Source organism: Balaenoptera physalus (genome assembly GCF_965194825.1).
Source record: "Balaenoptera physalus genome assembly, chromosome: 11".
In the NCBI taxonomy this organism is placed as follows: domain Eukaryota; kingdom Metazoa; phylum Chordata; class Mammalia; order Artiodactyla; family Balaenopteridae; genus Balaenoptera; species Balaenoptera physalus.
Genome location: NC_138896.1, coordinates 48990281 through 49007442, shown reverse-complemented (window position 1 = coordinate 49007442; position 17162 = coordinate 48990281).

Genomic DNA, 17162 nt, shown 5'->3' with positions numbered 1-17162 from the left:
CTGTGTGTTTGGTGAGTTGTCAGCAGTGCACCACTGGGAACAGCTAGATGCCGAGTCATGGGAAGTGATTGGCTTCTTTTCTTACACTCCAGGAAGTAGTCAGTTGAAACAACTCAAGTATCTCCCTTCTAAAGCACCTTGGAAGTACAACGTAGAGAAAGAAAGAGCAGAGACAAGGCTCTGTGGGCCCTTTTGTATATAAAGCTTGAAGGGAAACTTTATGTTCCTCATAGGGATTTAGAGAGTTGCGGGCTCAATTCTCCCTGAGAAACACTGTAGTTGAACATGTTCTCTTCATAGCACAGTTGCCTTTGTGATGACAAGTGAGTTTCTAGGAAAGAAATATGCAGGTTGCCATTCTTTGGTAGCTGCTCATCCTTCCGTAATCTGTAGTGAATGGGTGACCCCATTGAACACTAGCCTCAAGCTAACATTCCTGTTGTATCATGCCGCAGGTTGCAGGCAGCAGAATCCATGTAGCGTTATTCATTGTGGTTCTGGAGCTCTAGGTAGCATTCCAGGTCTCTTAGTACTGGCGGGTCAACACTAGGATGCGCAATGTATTAGAAGGACAGCCTGTGTGTTTGGGCCTTGGTCAGCAATGCAGCTTTGGGAAGAGCTAGATGCCGAGTCAGAGGCTATGAAGGGCTTCTTTGGTTAAACCTCTACATTTTTGCAAGTTGAAAGAACTCATGTATCTCCCTTCTAAAGCACCTTGGAGGTACAAAGTAGAGAAAGAATCAGCAAGGTCAATGCTCTGCTGGCCCCTTTGAAGATAAGTCTTGAAGGGAAACTTCATTTTCCTCTTTGGGATTTAGAGAGTTGGGGGCTCAATTCTCCCTGAGAAACACTGTAGTTGCACGTGTTCCCTTCATAGCACAATTGCCTTTGTGACGACAAGTGAGTTTCTAGGAAAGAAACTCGGAGTTTGCCATTCTTTGCTGGTGCTCATCCTTTGGTAATCTTCAGTGAATTGGTGACCCCGTTTGAGCACTAGCCTCAAGCTAACGTTCCTCTTGTATCATGCCACTTGTTGCCATGCAGCACAATCCTTGTAGCCTTATTCAGTGTGGTTCTGGAGCTCTAGGAAGCATTCCAGGTCTCTTAGTACAGGCGGGTCTGTACTAGGATGAGAAAACTACAGGCAGGATGGCCTGTGTGTTTGGTGAGTTGTCAGCAGTGCACCACTGGGAACAGCTAGATGCCGAGTCATGGGAAGTGATTGGCTTCTTTTCTTACACTCCAGGAAGTAGTCAGTTGAAACAACTCAAGTATCTCCCTTCTAAAGCACCTTGGAAGTACAACGTAGAGAAAGAAAGAGCAGAGACAAGGCTCTGTGGGCCCTTTTGTATATAAAGCTTGAAGGGAAACTTTATGTTCCTCATAGGGATTTAGAGAGTTGCGGGCTCAATTCTCCCTGAGAAACACTGTAGTTGCACATGTTCTCTTCATAGCACAGTTGCCTTTGTGATGACAAGTGAGTTTCTAGGAAAGAAATATGGAGGTTGCCATTCTTTGGTAGCTGCTCATCCTTCCGTAATCTGTAGTGAATGGGCGACCCCAAAGAACAGTCGCCTCAAGCTAACGTTCCTCTTGTATCATGCCGCAGGTTGCAGGCAGCAGAATCCATGTAGCGTTATTCATTGTGGTTCTTGAGCTCTAGGTAGCATTCCAGGTCTCTTAGGACTGGCGGGTCAACACTAGGATAGGCAACGTATTAGAAGGACGGCCTGTGTGTTTGGGCCTTTGTGAGCAATGCAGCTTTTGGGAAGAGCTAGATGCCGAGTCACAGGCTGTGAAGGGCTTCTTTGCTTAAACATCTACATTTTTGCAAGTTGAAAGAACTCATGTATCTCCCTTCTAAAGCACCTTGGAGGTACAAAGTAGAGAAAGAATCAGCAAGGTCAATGCTCTGCTGGCCCCTTTGAAGATAAGTCTTGAGGGAAACTTCATTTTCCTCTTTGGGATTTAGAGAGTTGGGGGCTCAATTCTCCCTGAGAAACACTGTAGTTGCACGAGTTCCCGTCATAGCACAAATGCCTTTGTGACGACAAGTGAGTTTCTAGGAAAGAAACTCGGAGTTTGCCATTCTTTGCTGGTGCTCCTCCTTTGGTAATCTTCAGTGAATTGGTGACCCCGTTTGAGCACTAGCGTCAAGCTAACGTTCCTCTTGTATCATGCCACTTGTTGGCATGCAGCAGATTCCTTGTAGCCTTATTCAGTGTGGTTCTGGAGCTCTAGGAAGCATTCCAGGTCTCTTAGTACAGGCGGGTCTGTACTAGGATGAGAAAACTACAGGCAGGATGGCCTGTGTGTTTGGTGAGTTGTCAGCAGTGCACCACTGGGAACAGCTAGATGCCGAGACATGGGAAGTGATTGGCTTCTTTTCTTACACTCCAGAAAGTAGTCAGTTGAAACAACTCAAGTATCTCCCTTCTAAAGCACCTTGGAAGTACAACGTAGAGAAAGAAACAGCAGAGACAAGGCTCTGTGGGCCCTTTTGTATATAAGGCTTGAAGGGAAACTTTATGTTCCTCATAGGGATTTAGATAGTTGCGGGCTCAATTCTCCCTGAGAAACACTGTAGTTGAACATGTTCTCTTCATAGCACAGTTGCCTTTGTGATGACAAGTGAGTTTCTAGGAAAGAAATATGCAGGTTGCCATTCTTTGGTAGCTGCTCATCCTTCCATAATCTGTAGTGAATCGGCGACCCCATTGAACACTAGCCTCAAGCTAACTTTCCTGTTGTATCATGCCGCAGGTTGCAGGCAGCAGAATCCATGTAGCGTTATTCATTGTGGTTCTGGAGCTCTAGGTAGCATTCCAGGTCTCTTAGTACTGGCGGGTCAACACTAGGATGAGAAATGTATTAGAAGGACAGCCTGTGTGTTTGGGCCTTGGTCAGCAATGCAGCTTTGGGAAGAGCTAGATGCCGAGTCAGAGGCTATGAAGGGCTTCTTTGGTTAAACCTCTACATTTTTGCAAGTTGAAAGAACTCATGTATCTCCCTTCTAAAGCACCTTGGAGGTACAAAGTAGAGAAAGAATCAGCAAGGTCAATGCTCTGCTGGCCCCTTTGAAGATAAGTCTTGAAGGGAAACTTCATTTTCCTCTTTGGGATTTAGAGAGTTGGGGGCTCAATTCTCCCTGAAAAACACTGTAGTTGCACGTGTTCCCTTCATAGCACAATTGCCTTTGTGACGACAAGTGAGTTTCTAGGAAAGAAACTCGGAGTTTGCCATTCTTTGCTGGTGCTAGTCCTTTGGTAATCTTCAGTGAATTGGTGACCCCGTTTAGAGCACTAGCCTCAAGCTAACGTTCCTCTTGTATCATGCCACTTGTTGCCATGCAGCACAATCCTTGTAGCCTTATTCAGTGTGGTTCTGGAGCTCTAGGTAGCATTCCAGGTCTCTTAGTACAGGCGGGTCTGTACTAGGATGAGAAAACTACAGGCAGGATGGCCTGTGTGTTTGGTGAGTTGTCAGCAGTGCACCACTGGGAACAGCTAGATGCCGAGTCATGGGAAGTGATTGGCTTCTTTTCTTACACTCCAGGAAGTAGTCAGTTGAAACAACTCAAGTATCTCCCTTCTAAAGCACCTTGGAAGTACAACGTAGAGAAAGAAAGAGCAGAGACAAGGCTCTGTGGGCCCTTTTGTATATAAAGCTTGAAGGGAAACTTTATGTTCCTCATAGGGATTTAGAGAGTTGCGGGCTCAATTCTCCCTGAGAAACACTGTAGTTGAACATGTTCTCTTCATAGCACAGTTGCCTTTGTGATGACAAGTGAGTTTCTAGGAAAGAAATATGCAGGTTGCCATTCTTTGGTAGCTGCTCATCCTTCCGTAATCTGTAGTGAATGGGTGACCCCATTGAACACTAGCCTCAAGCTAACATTCCTGTTGTATCATGCCGCAGGTTGCAGGCAGCAGAATCCATGTAGCGTTATTCATTGTGGTTCTGGAGCTCTAGGTAGCATTCCAGGTCTCTTAGTACTGGCGGGTCAACACTAGGATGCGCAATGTATTAGAAGGACAGCCTGTGTGTTTGGGCCTTGGTCAGCAATGCAGCTTTGGGAAGAGCTAGATGCCGAGTCAGAGGCTATGAAGGGCTTCTTTGGTTAAACCTCTACATTTTTGCAAGTTGAAAGAACTCATGTATCTCCCTTCTAAAGCACCTTGGAGGTACAAAGTAGAGAAAGAATCAGCAAGGTCAATGCTCTGCTGGCCCCTTTGAAGATAAGTCTTGAAGGGAAACTTCATTTTCCTCTTTGGGATTTAGAGAGTTGGGGGCTCAATTCTCCCTGAGAAACACTGTAGTTGCACGTGTTCCCTTCATAGCACAATTGCCTTTGTGACGACAAGTGAGTTTCTAGGAAAGAAACTCGGAGTTTGCCATTCTTTGCTGGTGCTCATCCTTTGGTAATCTTCAGTGAATTGGTGACCCCGTTTGAGCACTAGCCTCAAGCTAACGTTCCTCTTGTATCATGCCACTTGTTGCCATGCAGCACAATCCTTGTAGCCTTATTCAGTGTGGTTCTGGAGCTCTAGGAAGCATTCCAGGTCTCTTAGTACAGGCGGGTCTGTACTAGGATGAGAAAACTACAGGCAGGATGGCCTGTGTGTTTGGTGAGTTGTCAGCAGTGCACCACTGGGAACAGCTAGATGCCGAGTCATGGGAAGTGATTGGCTTCTTTTCTTACACTCCAGGAAGTAGTCAGTTGAAACAACTCAAGTATCTCCCTTCTAAAGCACCTTGGAAGTACAACGTAGAGAAAGAAAGAGCAGAGACAAGGCTCTGTGGGCCCTTTTGTATATAAAGCTTGAAGGGAAACTTTATGTTCCTCATAGGGATTTAGAGAGTTGCGGGCTCAATTCTCCCTGAGAAACACTGTAGTTGCACATGTTCTCTTCATAGCACAGTTGCCTTTGTGATGACAAGTGAGTTTCTAGGAAAGAAATATGGAGGTTGCCATTCTTTGGTAGCTGCTCATCCTTCCGTAATCTGTAGTGAATGGGCGACCCCAAAGAACAGTCGCCTCAAGCTAACGTTCCTCTTGTATCATGCCGCAGGTTGCAGGCAGCAGAATCCATGTAGCGTTATTCATTGTGGTTCTTGAGCTCTAGGTAGCATTCCAGGTCTCTTAGGACTGGCGGGTCAACACTAGGATAGGCAACGTATTAGAAGGACGGCCTGTGTGTTTGGGCCTTTGTGAGCAATGCAGCTTTTGGGAAGAGCTAGATGCCGAGTCACAGGCTGTGAAGGGCTTCTTTGCTTAAACATCTACATTTTTGCAAGTTGAAAGAACTCATGTATCTCCCTTCTAAAGCACCTTGGAGGTACAAAGTAGAGAAAGAATCAGCAAGGTCAATGCTCTGCTGGCCCCTTTGAAGATAAGTCTTGAGGGAAACTTCATTTTCCTCTTTGGGATTTAGAGAGTTGGGGGCTCAATTCTCCCTGAGAAACACTGTAGTTGCACGAGTTCCCGTCATAGCACAAATGCCTTTGTGACGACAAGTGAGTTTCTAGGAAAGAAACTCGGAGTTTGCCATTCTTTGCTGGTGCTCGTCCTTTGGTAATCTTCAGTGAATTGGTGACCCCGTTTGAGCACTAGCGTCAAGCTAACGTTCCTCTTGTATCATGCCACTTCTTGGCATGCAGCAGATTCCTTGTAGCCTTATTCAGTGTGGTTCTGGAGCTCTAGGAAGCATTCCAGGTCTCTTAGTACAGGCGGGTCTGTACTAGGATGAGAAAACTACAGGCAGGATGGCCTGTGTGTTTGGTGAGTTGTCAGCAGTGCACCACTGGGAACAGCTAGATGCCGAGACATGGGAAGTGATTGGCTTCTTTTCTTACACTCCAGGAAGTAGTCAGTTGAAACAACTCAAGTATCTCCCTTCTAAAGCACCTTGGAAGTACAACGTAGAGAAAGAAAGAGCAGAGACAAGGCTCTGTGGGCCCTTTTGTATATAAGGCTTGAAGGGAAACTTTATGTTCCTCATAGGGATTTAGAGAGTTGCGGGCTCAATTCTCCCTGAGAAACACTGTAGTTGAACATGTTCTCTTCATAGCACAGTTGCCTTTGTGATGACAAGTGAGTTTCTAGGAAAGAAATATGCAGGTTGCCATTCTTTGGTAGCTGCTCATCCTTCCGTAATCTGTAGTGAATGGGTGACCCCATTGAACACTAGCCTCAAGCTAACATTCCTGTTGTATCATGCCGCAGGTTGCAGGCAGCAGAATCCATGTAGCGTTATTCATTGTGGTTCTGGAGCTCTAGGTAGCATTCCAGGTCTCTTAGTACTGGCGGGTCAACACTAGGATGAGAAATGTATTAGAAGGACAGCCTGTGTGTTTGGGCCTTGGTCAGCAATGCAGCTTTGGGAAGAGCTAGATGCCGAGTGAGAGGCTATGAAGGGCTTCTTTGGTTAAACCTCTACATTTTTGCAAGTTGAAAGAACTCATGTATCTCCCTTCTAAAGCACCTTGGAGGTACAAAGTAGAGAAAGAATCAGCAAGGTCAATGCTCTGCTGGCCCCTTTGAAGATAAGTCTTGAAGGGAAACTTCATTTTCCTCTTTGGGATTTAGAGAGTTGGGGGCTCAATTCTCCCTGAGAAACACTGTAGTTGCACGTGTTCCCTTCATAGCACAATTGCCTTTGTGACGACAAGTGAGTTTCTAGGAAAGAAACTCGGAGTTTGCCATTCTTTGCTGGTGCTCGTCGTTTGGTAATCTTCAGTGAATTGGTGACCCCGTTTGAGCACTAACCTCAAGCTAACGTTCCTCTTGTATCATGCCACTTGTTGCCATGCAGCACAATCCTTGTAGCCTTATTCAGTGTGGTTCTGGAGCTCTAGGTAGCATTCCAGGTCTCTTAGTACAGGCGGGTCTGTACTAGGATGAGAAAACTACAGGCAGGATGGCCTGTGTGTTTGGTGAGTTGTCAGCAGTGCACCACTGGGAACAGCTAGATGCCGAGTCATGGGAAGTGATTGGCTTCTTTTCTTACACTCCAGGAAGTAGTCAGTTGAAACAACTCAAGTATCTCCCTTCTAAAGCACCTTGGAAGTACAACGTAGAGAAAGAAAGAGCAGAGACAAGGCTCTGTGGGCCCTTTTGTATATAAAGCTTGAAGGGAAACTTTATGTTCCTCATAGGGATTTAGAGAGTTGCGGGCTCAATTCTCCCTGAGAAACACTGTAGTTGCACATGTTCTCTTCATAGCACAGTTGCCTTTGTGATGACAAGTGAGTTTCTAGGAAAGAAATATGGAGGTTGCCATTCTTTGGTAGCTGCTCATCCTTCCGTAATCTGTAGTGAATGGGCGACCCCAAAGAACACTCGCCTCAAGCTAACGTTCCTCTTGTATCATGCCGCAGGTTGCAGGCAGCAGAATCCATGTAGCGTTATTCATTGTGGTTCTTGAGCTCTAGGTAGCATTCCAGGTCTCTTAGGACTGGCGGGTCAACACTAGGATAGGCAACGTATTAGAAGGACGGCCTGTGTGTTTGGGCCTTTGTGAGCAATGCAGCTTTTGGGAAGAGCTAGATGCCGAGTCACAGGCTGTGAAGGGCTTCTTTGCTTAAACATCTACATTTTTGCAAGTTGAAAGAACTCATGTATCTCCCTTCTAAAGCACCTTGGAGGTACAAAGTAGAGAAAGAATCAGCAAGGTCAATGCTCTGCTGGCCCCTTTGAAGATAAGTCTTGAGGGAAACTTCATTTTCCTCTTTGGGATTTAGAGAGTTGGGGGCTCAATTCTCCCTGAGAAACACTGTAGTTGCACGAGTTCCCGTCATAGCACAAATGCCTTTGTGACGACAAGTGAGTTTCTAGGAAAGAAACTCGGAGTTTGCCATTCTTTGCTGGTGCTCGTCCTTTGGTAATCTTCAGTGAATTGGTGACCCCGTTTGAGCACTAGCGTCAAGCTAACGTTCCTCTTGTATCATGCCACTTCTTGGCATGCAGCAGATTCCTTGTAGCCTTATTCAGTGTGGTTCTAGAGCTCTAGGAAGCATTCCAGGTCTCTTAGTACAGGCGGGTCTGTACTAGGATGAGAAAACTACAGGCAGGATGGCCTGTGTGTTTGGTGAGTTGTCAGCAGTGCACCACTGGGAACAGCTAGATGCCGAGACATGGGAAGTGATTGGCTTCTTTTCTTACACTCCAGGAAGTAGTCAGTTGAAACAACTCAAGTATCTCCCTTCTAAAGCACCTTGGAAGTACAACGTAGAGAAAGAAAGAGCAGAGACAAGGCTCTGTGGGCCCTTTTGTATATAAGGCTTGAAGGGAAACTTTATGTTCCTCATAGGGATTTAGAGAGTTGCGGGCTCAATTCTCCCTGAGAAACACTGTAGTTGAACATGTTCTCTTCATAGCACAGTTGCCTTTGTGATGACAAGTGAGTTTCTAGGAAAGAAATATGCAGGTTGCCATTCTTTGGTAGCTGCTCATCCTTCCGTAATCTGTAGTGAATGGGTGACCCCATTGAACACTAGCCTCAAGCTGACATTCCTGTTGTATCATGCCGCAGGTTGCAGGCAGCAGAATCCATGTAGCGTTATTCATTGTGGTTCTGGAGCTCTAGGTAGCATTCCAGGTCTCTTAGTACTGGCGGGTCAACACTAGGATGAGAAATGTATTAGAAGGACAGCCTGTGTGTTTGGGCCTTGGTCAGCAATGCAGCTTTGGGAAGAGCTAGATGCCGAGTCAGAGGCTATGAAGGGCTTCTTTGGTTAAACCTCTACATTTTTGCAAGTTGAAAGAACTCATGTATCTCCCTTCTAAAGCACCTTGGAGGTACAAAGTAGAGAAAGAATCAGCAAGGTCAATGCTCTGCTGGCCCCTTTGAAGATAAGTCTTGAAGGGAAACTTCATTTTCCTCTTTGGGATTTAGAGAGTTGGGGGCTCAATTCTCCCTGAGAAACACTGTAGTTGCACGTGTTCCCTTCATAGCACAATTGCCTTTGTGACGACAAGTGAGTTTCTAGGAAAGAAACTCGGAGTTTGCCATTCTTTGCTGGTGCTCATCCTTTGGTAATCTTCAGTGAATTGGTGACCCCGTTTGAGCACTAGCGTCAAGCTAACGTTCCTCTTGTATCATGCCACTTGTTGGCATGCAGCAGATTCCTTGTAGCCTTATTCAGTGTGGTTCTGGAGCTCCAGGAAGCATTCCAGGTCTCTTAGTACAGGCGGGTCTGTACCAGGATGAGAAAACTACAGGCAGGATTGCCTGTGTGTTTGGTGAGTTGTGAGCAGTGCACCACTGGGAACAGCTAGATGCCGAGTCATGGGAAGTGATTGGCTTCTTTTCTTAGATTCCAGAAGGTAGTCAGTTGAAACAACTCAAGTATCTCCCTTCTAAAGCACCTTGGAAGTACAACGTAGAGAAAGAAAGAGCAGAGACAAGGCTCTGTGGGCCCTTTTGTATATAAAGCTTGAAGGGAAACTTTATGTTCCTCATAGGGATTTAGAGAGTTGCGGGCTCAATTCTCCCTGAGAAACACTGTAGTTGCACATGTTCTCTTCATAGCAGAGTTGTCTTTGTGATGACAAGTGAGTTTCTAGGAAAGAAATATGGAGGTTGCCATTCTTTGGTAGCTGCTCATCCTTCCGTAATCTGTAGTGAATGGGCGACCCCAAAGAACACTCTCCTCAAGCTAACGTTCCTCTTGTATCATGCCGCAGGTTGCAGGCAGCAGAATCCATGTAGCGTTATTCATTGTGGTTCTTGAGCTCTAGGTAGCATTCCAGGTCTCTTAGGACTGGCGGGTCAACACTAGGATAGGCAACGTATTAGAAGGACGGCCTGTGTGTTTGGGCCTTTGTGAGCAATGCAGCTTTTGGGAAGAGCTAGATGCCGAGTCACAGGCTGTGAAGGGCTTCTTTGCTTAAACATCTACATTTTTGCAAGTTGAAAGAACTCATGTATCTCCCTTCTAAAGCACCTTGGAGGTACAAAGTAGAGAAAGAATCAGCCAGGTCAATGCTCTGCTGGCCCCTTTGAAGATAAGTCTTGAGGGAAACTTCATTTTCCTCTTTGGGATTTAGAGAGTTGGGGGCTCAATTCTCCCTGAGAAACACTGTAGTTGCACGAGTTCCCGTCATAGCACAAATGCCTTTGTGACGACAAGTGAGTTTCTAGGAAAGAAACTCGGAGTTTGCCATTCTTTGCTGGTGCTCCTCCTTTGGTAATCTTCAGGGAATTGGTGACCCCGTTTGAGCACTAGCGTCAAGCTAACGTTCCTCTTGTATCATGCCACTTGTTGGCATGCAGCAGATTCCTTGTAGCCTTATTCAGTGTGGTTCTGGAGCTCTAGGAAGCATTCCAGGTCTCTTAGTAGAGGCGGGTCTGTACTAGGATGAGAAAACTACAGGCAGGATGGCCTGTGTGTTTGGTGAGTTGTCAGCAGTGCACCACTGAGAACAGCTAGATGCCGAGTCATGGGAAGTGATTGGCTTCTTTTCTTACACTCCAGGAAGTAGTCAGTTGAAACAACTCAAGTATCTCCCTTCTAAAGCACCTTGGAAGTACAACGTAGAGAAAGAAACAGCAGAGACAAGGCTCTGTGGGCCCTTTTGTATATAAGGCTTGAAGGGAAACTTTATGTTCCTCATAGGGATTTAGAGAGTTGCGGGCTCAATTCTCCCTGAGAAACACTGTAGTTGAACATGTTCTCTTCATAGCACAGTTGCCTTTGTGATGACAAGTGAGTTTCTAGGAAAGAAATATGCAGGTTGCCATTCTTTGGTAGCTGCTCATCCTTCCATAATCTGTAGTGAATCGGCGACCCCATTGAACACTAGCCTCAAGCTAACTTTCCTGTTGTATCATGCCGCAGGTTGCAGGCAGCAGAATCCATGTAGCGTTATTCATTGTGGTTCTGGAGCTCTAGGTAGCATTCCAGGTCTCTTAGTACTGGCGGGTCAACACTAGGATGAGAAATGTATTAGAAGGACAGCCTGTGTGTTTGGGCCTTGGTCAGCAATGCAGCTTTGGGAAGAGCTAGATGCCGAGTCAGAGGCTATGAAGGGCTTCTTTCGTTAAACCTCTACATTTTTGCAAGTTGAAAGAACTCATGTATCTCCCTTCTAAAGCACCTTGGAGGTACAAAGTAGAGAAAGAATCAGCAAGGTCAATGCTCTGCTGGCCCCTTTGAAGATAAGTCTTGAAGGGAAACTTCATTTTCCTCTTTGGGATTTAGAGAGTTGGGGGCTCAATTCTCCCTGAAAAACACTGTAGTTGCACGTGTTCCCTTCATAGCACAATTGCCTTTGTGACGACAAGTGAGTTTCTAGGAAAGAAACTCGGAGTTTGCCATTCTTTGCTGGTGCTAGTCCTTTGGTAATCTTCAGTGAATTGGTGACCCCGTTTGAGCACTAGCCTCAAGCTAACGTTCCTCTTGTATCATGCCACTTGTTGCCATGCAGCACAATCCTTGTAGCCTTATTCAGTGTGGTTCTGGAGCTCTAGGTAGCATTCCAGGTCTCATAGTACAGGCGGGTCTGTACTAGGATGAGAAAACTACAGGCAGGATGGCCTGTGTGTTTGGTGAGTTGTCAGCAGTGCACCACTGGGAACAGCTAGATGCCGAGTCATGGGAAGTGATTGGCTTCTTTTCTTACACTCCAGGAAGTAGTCAGTTGAAACAACTCAAGTATCTCCCTTCTAAAGCACCTTGGAAGTACAACGTAGAGAAAGAAAGAGCAGAGACAAGGCTCTGTGGGCCCTTTTGTATATAAAGCTTGAAGGGAAACTTTATGTTCCTCATAGGGATTTAGAGAGTTGCGGGCTCAATTCTCCCTGAGAAACACTGTAGTTGAACATGTTCTCTTCATAGCACAGTTGCCTTTGTGATGACAAGTGAGTTTCTAGGAAAGAAATATGCAGGTTGCCATTCTTTGGTAGCTGCTCATCCTTCCGTAATCTGTAGTGAATGGGTGACCCCATTGAACATTAGCCTCAAGCTAACATTCCTGTTGTATCATGCCGCAGGTTGCAGGCAGCAGAATCCATGTAGCGTTATTCATTGTGGTTCTGGAGCTCTAGGTAGCATTCCAGGTCTCTTAGTACTGGCGGGTCAACACTAGGATGAGAAATGTATTAGAAGGACAGCCTGTGTGTTTGGGCCTTGGTCAGCAATGCAGCTTTGGGAAGAGCTAGATGCCGAGTCAGAGGCTATGAAGGGCTTCTTTGGTTAAACCTCTACATTTTTGCAAGTTGAAAGAACTCATGTATCTCCCTTCTAAAGCACCTTGGAGGTACAAAGTAGAGAAAGAATCAGCAAGGTCAATGCTCTGCTGGCCCCTTTGAAGATAAGTCTTGAAGGGAAACTTCATTTTCCTCTTTGGGATTTAGAGAGTTGGGGGCTCAATTCTCCCTGAGAAACACTGTAGTTGCACGTGTTCCCTTCATAGCACAATTGCCTTTGTGACGACAAGTGAGTTTCTAGGAAAGAAACTCGGAGTTTGCCATTCTTTGCTGGTGCTCATCCTTTGGTAATCTTCAGTGAATTGGTGACCCCGTTTGAGCACTAGCCTCAAGCTAACGTTCCTCTTGTATCATGCCACTTGTTGCCATGCAGCACAATCCTTGTAGCCTTATTCAGTGTGGTTCTGGAGCTCTAGGAAGCATTCCAGGTCTCTTAGTACAGGCGGGTCTGTACTAGGATGAGAAAACTACAGGCAGGATGGCCTGTGTGTTTGGTGAGTTGTCAGCAGTGCACCACTGGGAACAGCTAGATGCCGAGTCATGGGAAGTGATTGGCTTCTTTTCTTACACTCCAGGAAGTAGTCAGTTGAAACAACTCAAGTATCTCCCTTCTAAAGCACCTTGGAAGTACAACGTAGAGAAAGAAAGAGCAGAGACAAGGCTCTGTGGGCCCTTTTGTATATAAAGCTTGAAGGGAAACTTTATGTTCCTCATAGGGATTTAGAGAGTTGCGGGCTCAATTCTCCCTGAGAAACACTGTAGTTGCACATGTTCTCTTCATAGCAGAGTTGTCTTTGTGATGACAAGTGAGTTTCTAGGAAAGAAATATGGAGGTTGCCATTCTTTGGTAGCTGCTCATCCTTCCGTAATCTGTAGTGAATGGGCGACCCCAAAGAACACTCTCCTCAAGCTAACGTTCCTCTTGTATCATGCCGCAGGTTGCAGGCAGCAGAATCCATGTAGCGTTATTCATTGTGGTTCTTGAGCTCTAGGTAGCATTCCAGGTCTCTTAGGACTGGCGGGTCAACACTAGGATAGGCAACGTATTAGAAGGACGGCCTGTGTGTTTGGGCCTTTGTGAGCAATGCAGCTTTTGGGAAGAGCTAGATGCCGAGTCACAGGCTGTGAAGGGCTTCTTTGCTTAAACATCTACATTTTTGCAAGTTGAAAGAACTCATGTATCTCCCTTCTAAAGCACCTTGGAGGTACAAAGTAGAGAAAGAATCAGCAAGGTCAATGCTCTGCTGGCCCCTTTGAAGATAAGTCTTGAGGGAAACTTCATTTTCCTCTTTGGGATTTAGAGAGTTGGGGGCTCAATTCTCCCTGAGAAACACTGTAGTTGCACGAGTTCCCGTCATAGCACAAATGCCTTTGTGACGACAAGTGAGTTTCTAGGAAAGAAACTCGGAGTTTGCCATTCTTTGCTGGTGCTCCTCCTTTGGTAATCTTCAGTGAATTGGTGACCCCGTTTGAGCACTAGCGTCAAGCTAACGTTCCTCTTGTATCATGCCACTTGTTGGCATGCAGCAGATTCCTTGTAGCCTTATTCAGTGTGGTTCTGGAGCTCTAGGAAGCATTCCAGGTCTCTTAGTACAGGCGGGTCTGTACTAGGATGAGAAAACTACAGGCAGGATGGCCTGTGTGTTTGGTGAGTTGTCAGCAGTGCACCACTGGGAACAGCTAGATGCCGAGACATGGGAAGTGATTGGCTTCTTTTCTTACACTCCAGAAAGTAGTCAGTTGAAACAACTCAAGTATCTCCCTTCTAAAGCACCTTGGAAGTACAACGTAGAGAAAGAAACAGCAGAGACAAGGCTCTGTGGGCCCTTTTGTATATAAGGCTTGAAGGGAAACTTTATGTTCCTCATAGGGATTTAGATAGTTGCGGGCTCAATTCTCCCTGAGAAACACTGTAGTTGAACATGTTCTTTTCATAGCACAGTTGCCTTTGTGATGACAAGTGAGTTTCTAGGAAAGAAATATGCAGGTTGCCATTCTTTGGTAGCTGCTCATCCTTCCATAATCTGTAGTGAATCGGCGACCCCATTGAACACTAGCCTCAAGCTAACTTTCCTGTTGTATCATGCCGCAGGTTGCAGGCAGCAGAATCCATGTAGCGTTATTCATTGTGGTTCTGGAGCTCTAGGTAGCATTCCAGGTCTCTTAGTACTGGCGGGTCAACACTAGGATGAGAAATGTATTAGAAGGACAGCCTGTGTGTTTGGGCCTTGGTCAGCAATGCAGCTTTGGGAAGAGCTAGATGCCGAGTCAGAGGCTATGAAGGGCTTCTTTGGTTAAACCTCTACATTTTTGCAAGTTGAAAGAACTCATGTATCTCCCTTCTAAAGCACCTTGGAGGTACAAAGTAGAGAAAGAATCAGCAAGGTCAATGCTCTGCTGGCCCCTTTGAAGATAAGTCTTGAAGGGAAACTTCATTTTCCTCTTTGGGATTTAGAGAGTTGGGGGCTCAATTCTCCCTGAAAAACACTGTAGTTGCACGTGTTCCCTTCATAGCACAATTGCCTTTGTGACGACAAGTGAGTTTCTAGGAAAGAAACTCGGAGTTTGCCATTCTTTGCTGGTGCTAGTCCTTTGGTAATCTTCAGTGAATTGGTGACCCCGTTTAGAGCACTAGCCTCAAGCTAACGTTCCTCTTGTATCATGCCACTTGTTGCCATGCAGCACAATCCTTGTAGCCTTATTCAGTGTGGTTCTGGAGCTCTAGGTAGCATTCCAGGTCTCTTAGTACAGGCGGGTCTGTACTAGGATGAGAAAACTACAGGCAGGATGGCCTGTGTGTTTGGTGAGTTGTCAGCAGTGCACCACTGGGAACAGCTAGATGCCGAGTCATGGGAAGTGATTGGCTTCTTTTCTTACACTCCAGGAAGTAGTCAGTTGAAACAACTCAAGTATCTCCCTTCTAAAGCACCTTGGAAGTACAACGTAGAGAAAGAAAGAGCAGAGACAAGGCTCTGTGGGCCCTTTTGTATATAAAGCTTGAAGGGAAACTTTATGTTCCTCATAGGGATTTAGAGAGTTGCGGGCTCAATTCTCCCTGAGAAACACTGTAGTTGAACATGTTCTCTTCATAGCACAGTTGCCTTTGTGATGACAAGTGAGTTTCTAGGAAAGAAATATGCAGGTTGCCATTCTTTGGTAGCTGCTCATCCTTCCGTAATCTGTAGTGAATGGGTGACCCCATTGAACACTAGCCTCAAGCTAACATTCCTGTTGTATCATGCCGCAGGTTGCAGGCAGCAGAATCCATGTAGCGTTATTCATTGTGGTTCTGGAGCTCTAGGTAGCATTCCAGGTCTCTTAGTACTGGCGGGTCAACACTAGGATGCGCAATGTATTAGAAGGACAGCCTGTGTGTTTGGGCCTTGGTCAGCAATGCAGCTTTGGGAAGAGCTAGATGCCGAGTCAGAGGCTATGAAGGGCTTCTTTGGTTAAACCTCTACATTTTTGCAAGTTGAAAGAACTCATGTATCTCCCTTCTAAAGCACCTTGGAGGTACAAAGTAGAGAAAGAATCAGCAAGGTCAATGCTCTGCTGGCCCCTTTGAAGATAAGTCTTGAAGGGAAACTTCATTTTCCTCTTTGGGATTTAGAGAGTTGGGGGCTCAATTCTCCCTGAGAAACACTGTAGTTGCACGTGTTCCCTTCATAGCACAATTGCCTTTGTGACGACAAGTGAGTTTCTAGGAAAGAAACTCGGAGTTTGCCATTCTTTGCTGGTGCTCATCCTTTGGTAATCTTCAGTGAATTGGTGACCCCGTTTGAGCACTAGCCTCAAGCTAACGTTCCTCTTGTATCATGCCACTTGTTGCCATGCAGCACAATCCTTGTAGCCTTATTCAGTGTGGTTCTGGAGCTCTAGGAAGCATTCCAGGTCTCTTAGTACAGGCGGGTCTGTACTAGGATGAGAAAACTACAGGCAGGATGGCCTGTGTGTTTGGTGAGTTGTCAGCAGTGCACCACTGGGAACAGCTAGATGCCGAGTCATGGGAAGTGATTGGCTTCTTTTCTTACACTCCAGGAAGTAGTCAGTTGAAACAACTCAAGTATCTCCCTTCTAAAGCACCTTGGAAGTACAACGTAGAGAAAGAAAGAGCAGAGACAAGGCTCTGTGGGCCCTTTTGTATATAAAGCTTGAAGGGAAACTTTATGTTCCTCATAGGGATTTAGAGAGTTGCGGGCTCAATTCTCCCTGAGAAACACTGTAGTTGCACATGTTCTCTTCATAGCACAGTTGCCTTTGTGATGACAAGTGAGTTTCTAGGAAAGAAATATGGAGGTTGCCATTCTTTGGTAGCTGCTCATCCTTCCGTAATCTGTAGTGAATGGGCGACCCCAAAGAACAGTCGCCTCAAGCTAACGTTCCTCTTGTATCATGCCGCAGGTTGCAGGCAGCAGAATCCATGTAGCGTTATTCATTGTGGTTCTTGAGCTCTAGGTAGCATTCCAGGTCTCTTAGGACTGGCGGGTCAACACTAGGATAGGCAACGTATTAGAAGGACGGCCTGTGTGTTTGGGCCTTTGTGAGCAATGCAGCTTTTGGGAAGAGCTAGATGCCGAGTCACAGGCTGTGAAGGGTTTCTTTGCTTAAACATCTACATTTTTGCAAGTTGAAAGAACTCATGTATCTCCCTTCTAAAGCACCTTGGAGGTACAAAGTAGAGAAAGAATCAGCAAGGTCAATGCTCTGCTGGCCCCTTTGAAGATAAGTCTTGAGGGAAACTTCATTTTCCTCTTTGGGATTTAGAGAGTTGGGGGCTCAATTCTCCCTGAGAAACACTGTAGTTGCACGAGTTCCCGTCATAGCACAAATGCCTTTGTGACGACAAGTGAGTTTCTAGGAAAGAAACTCGGAGTTTGCCATTCTTTGCTGGTGCTCGTCCTTTGGTAATCTTCAGTGAATTGGTGACCCCGTTTGAGCACTAGCGTCAAG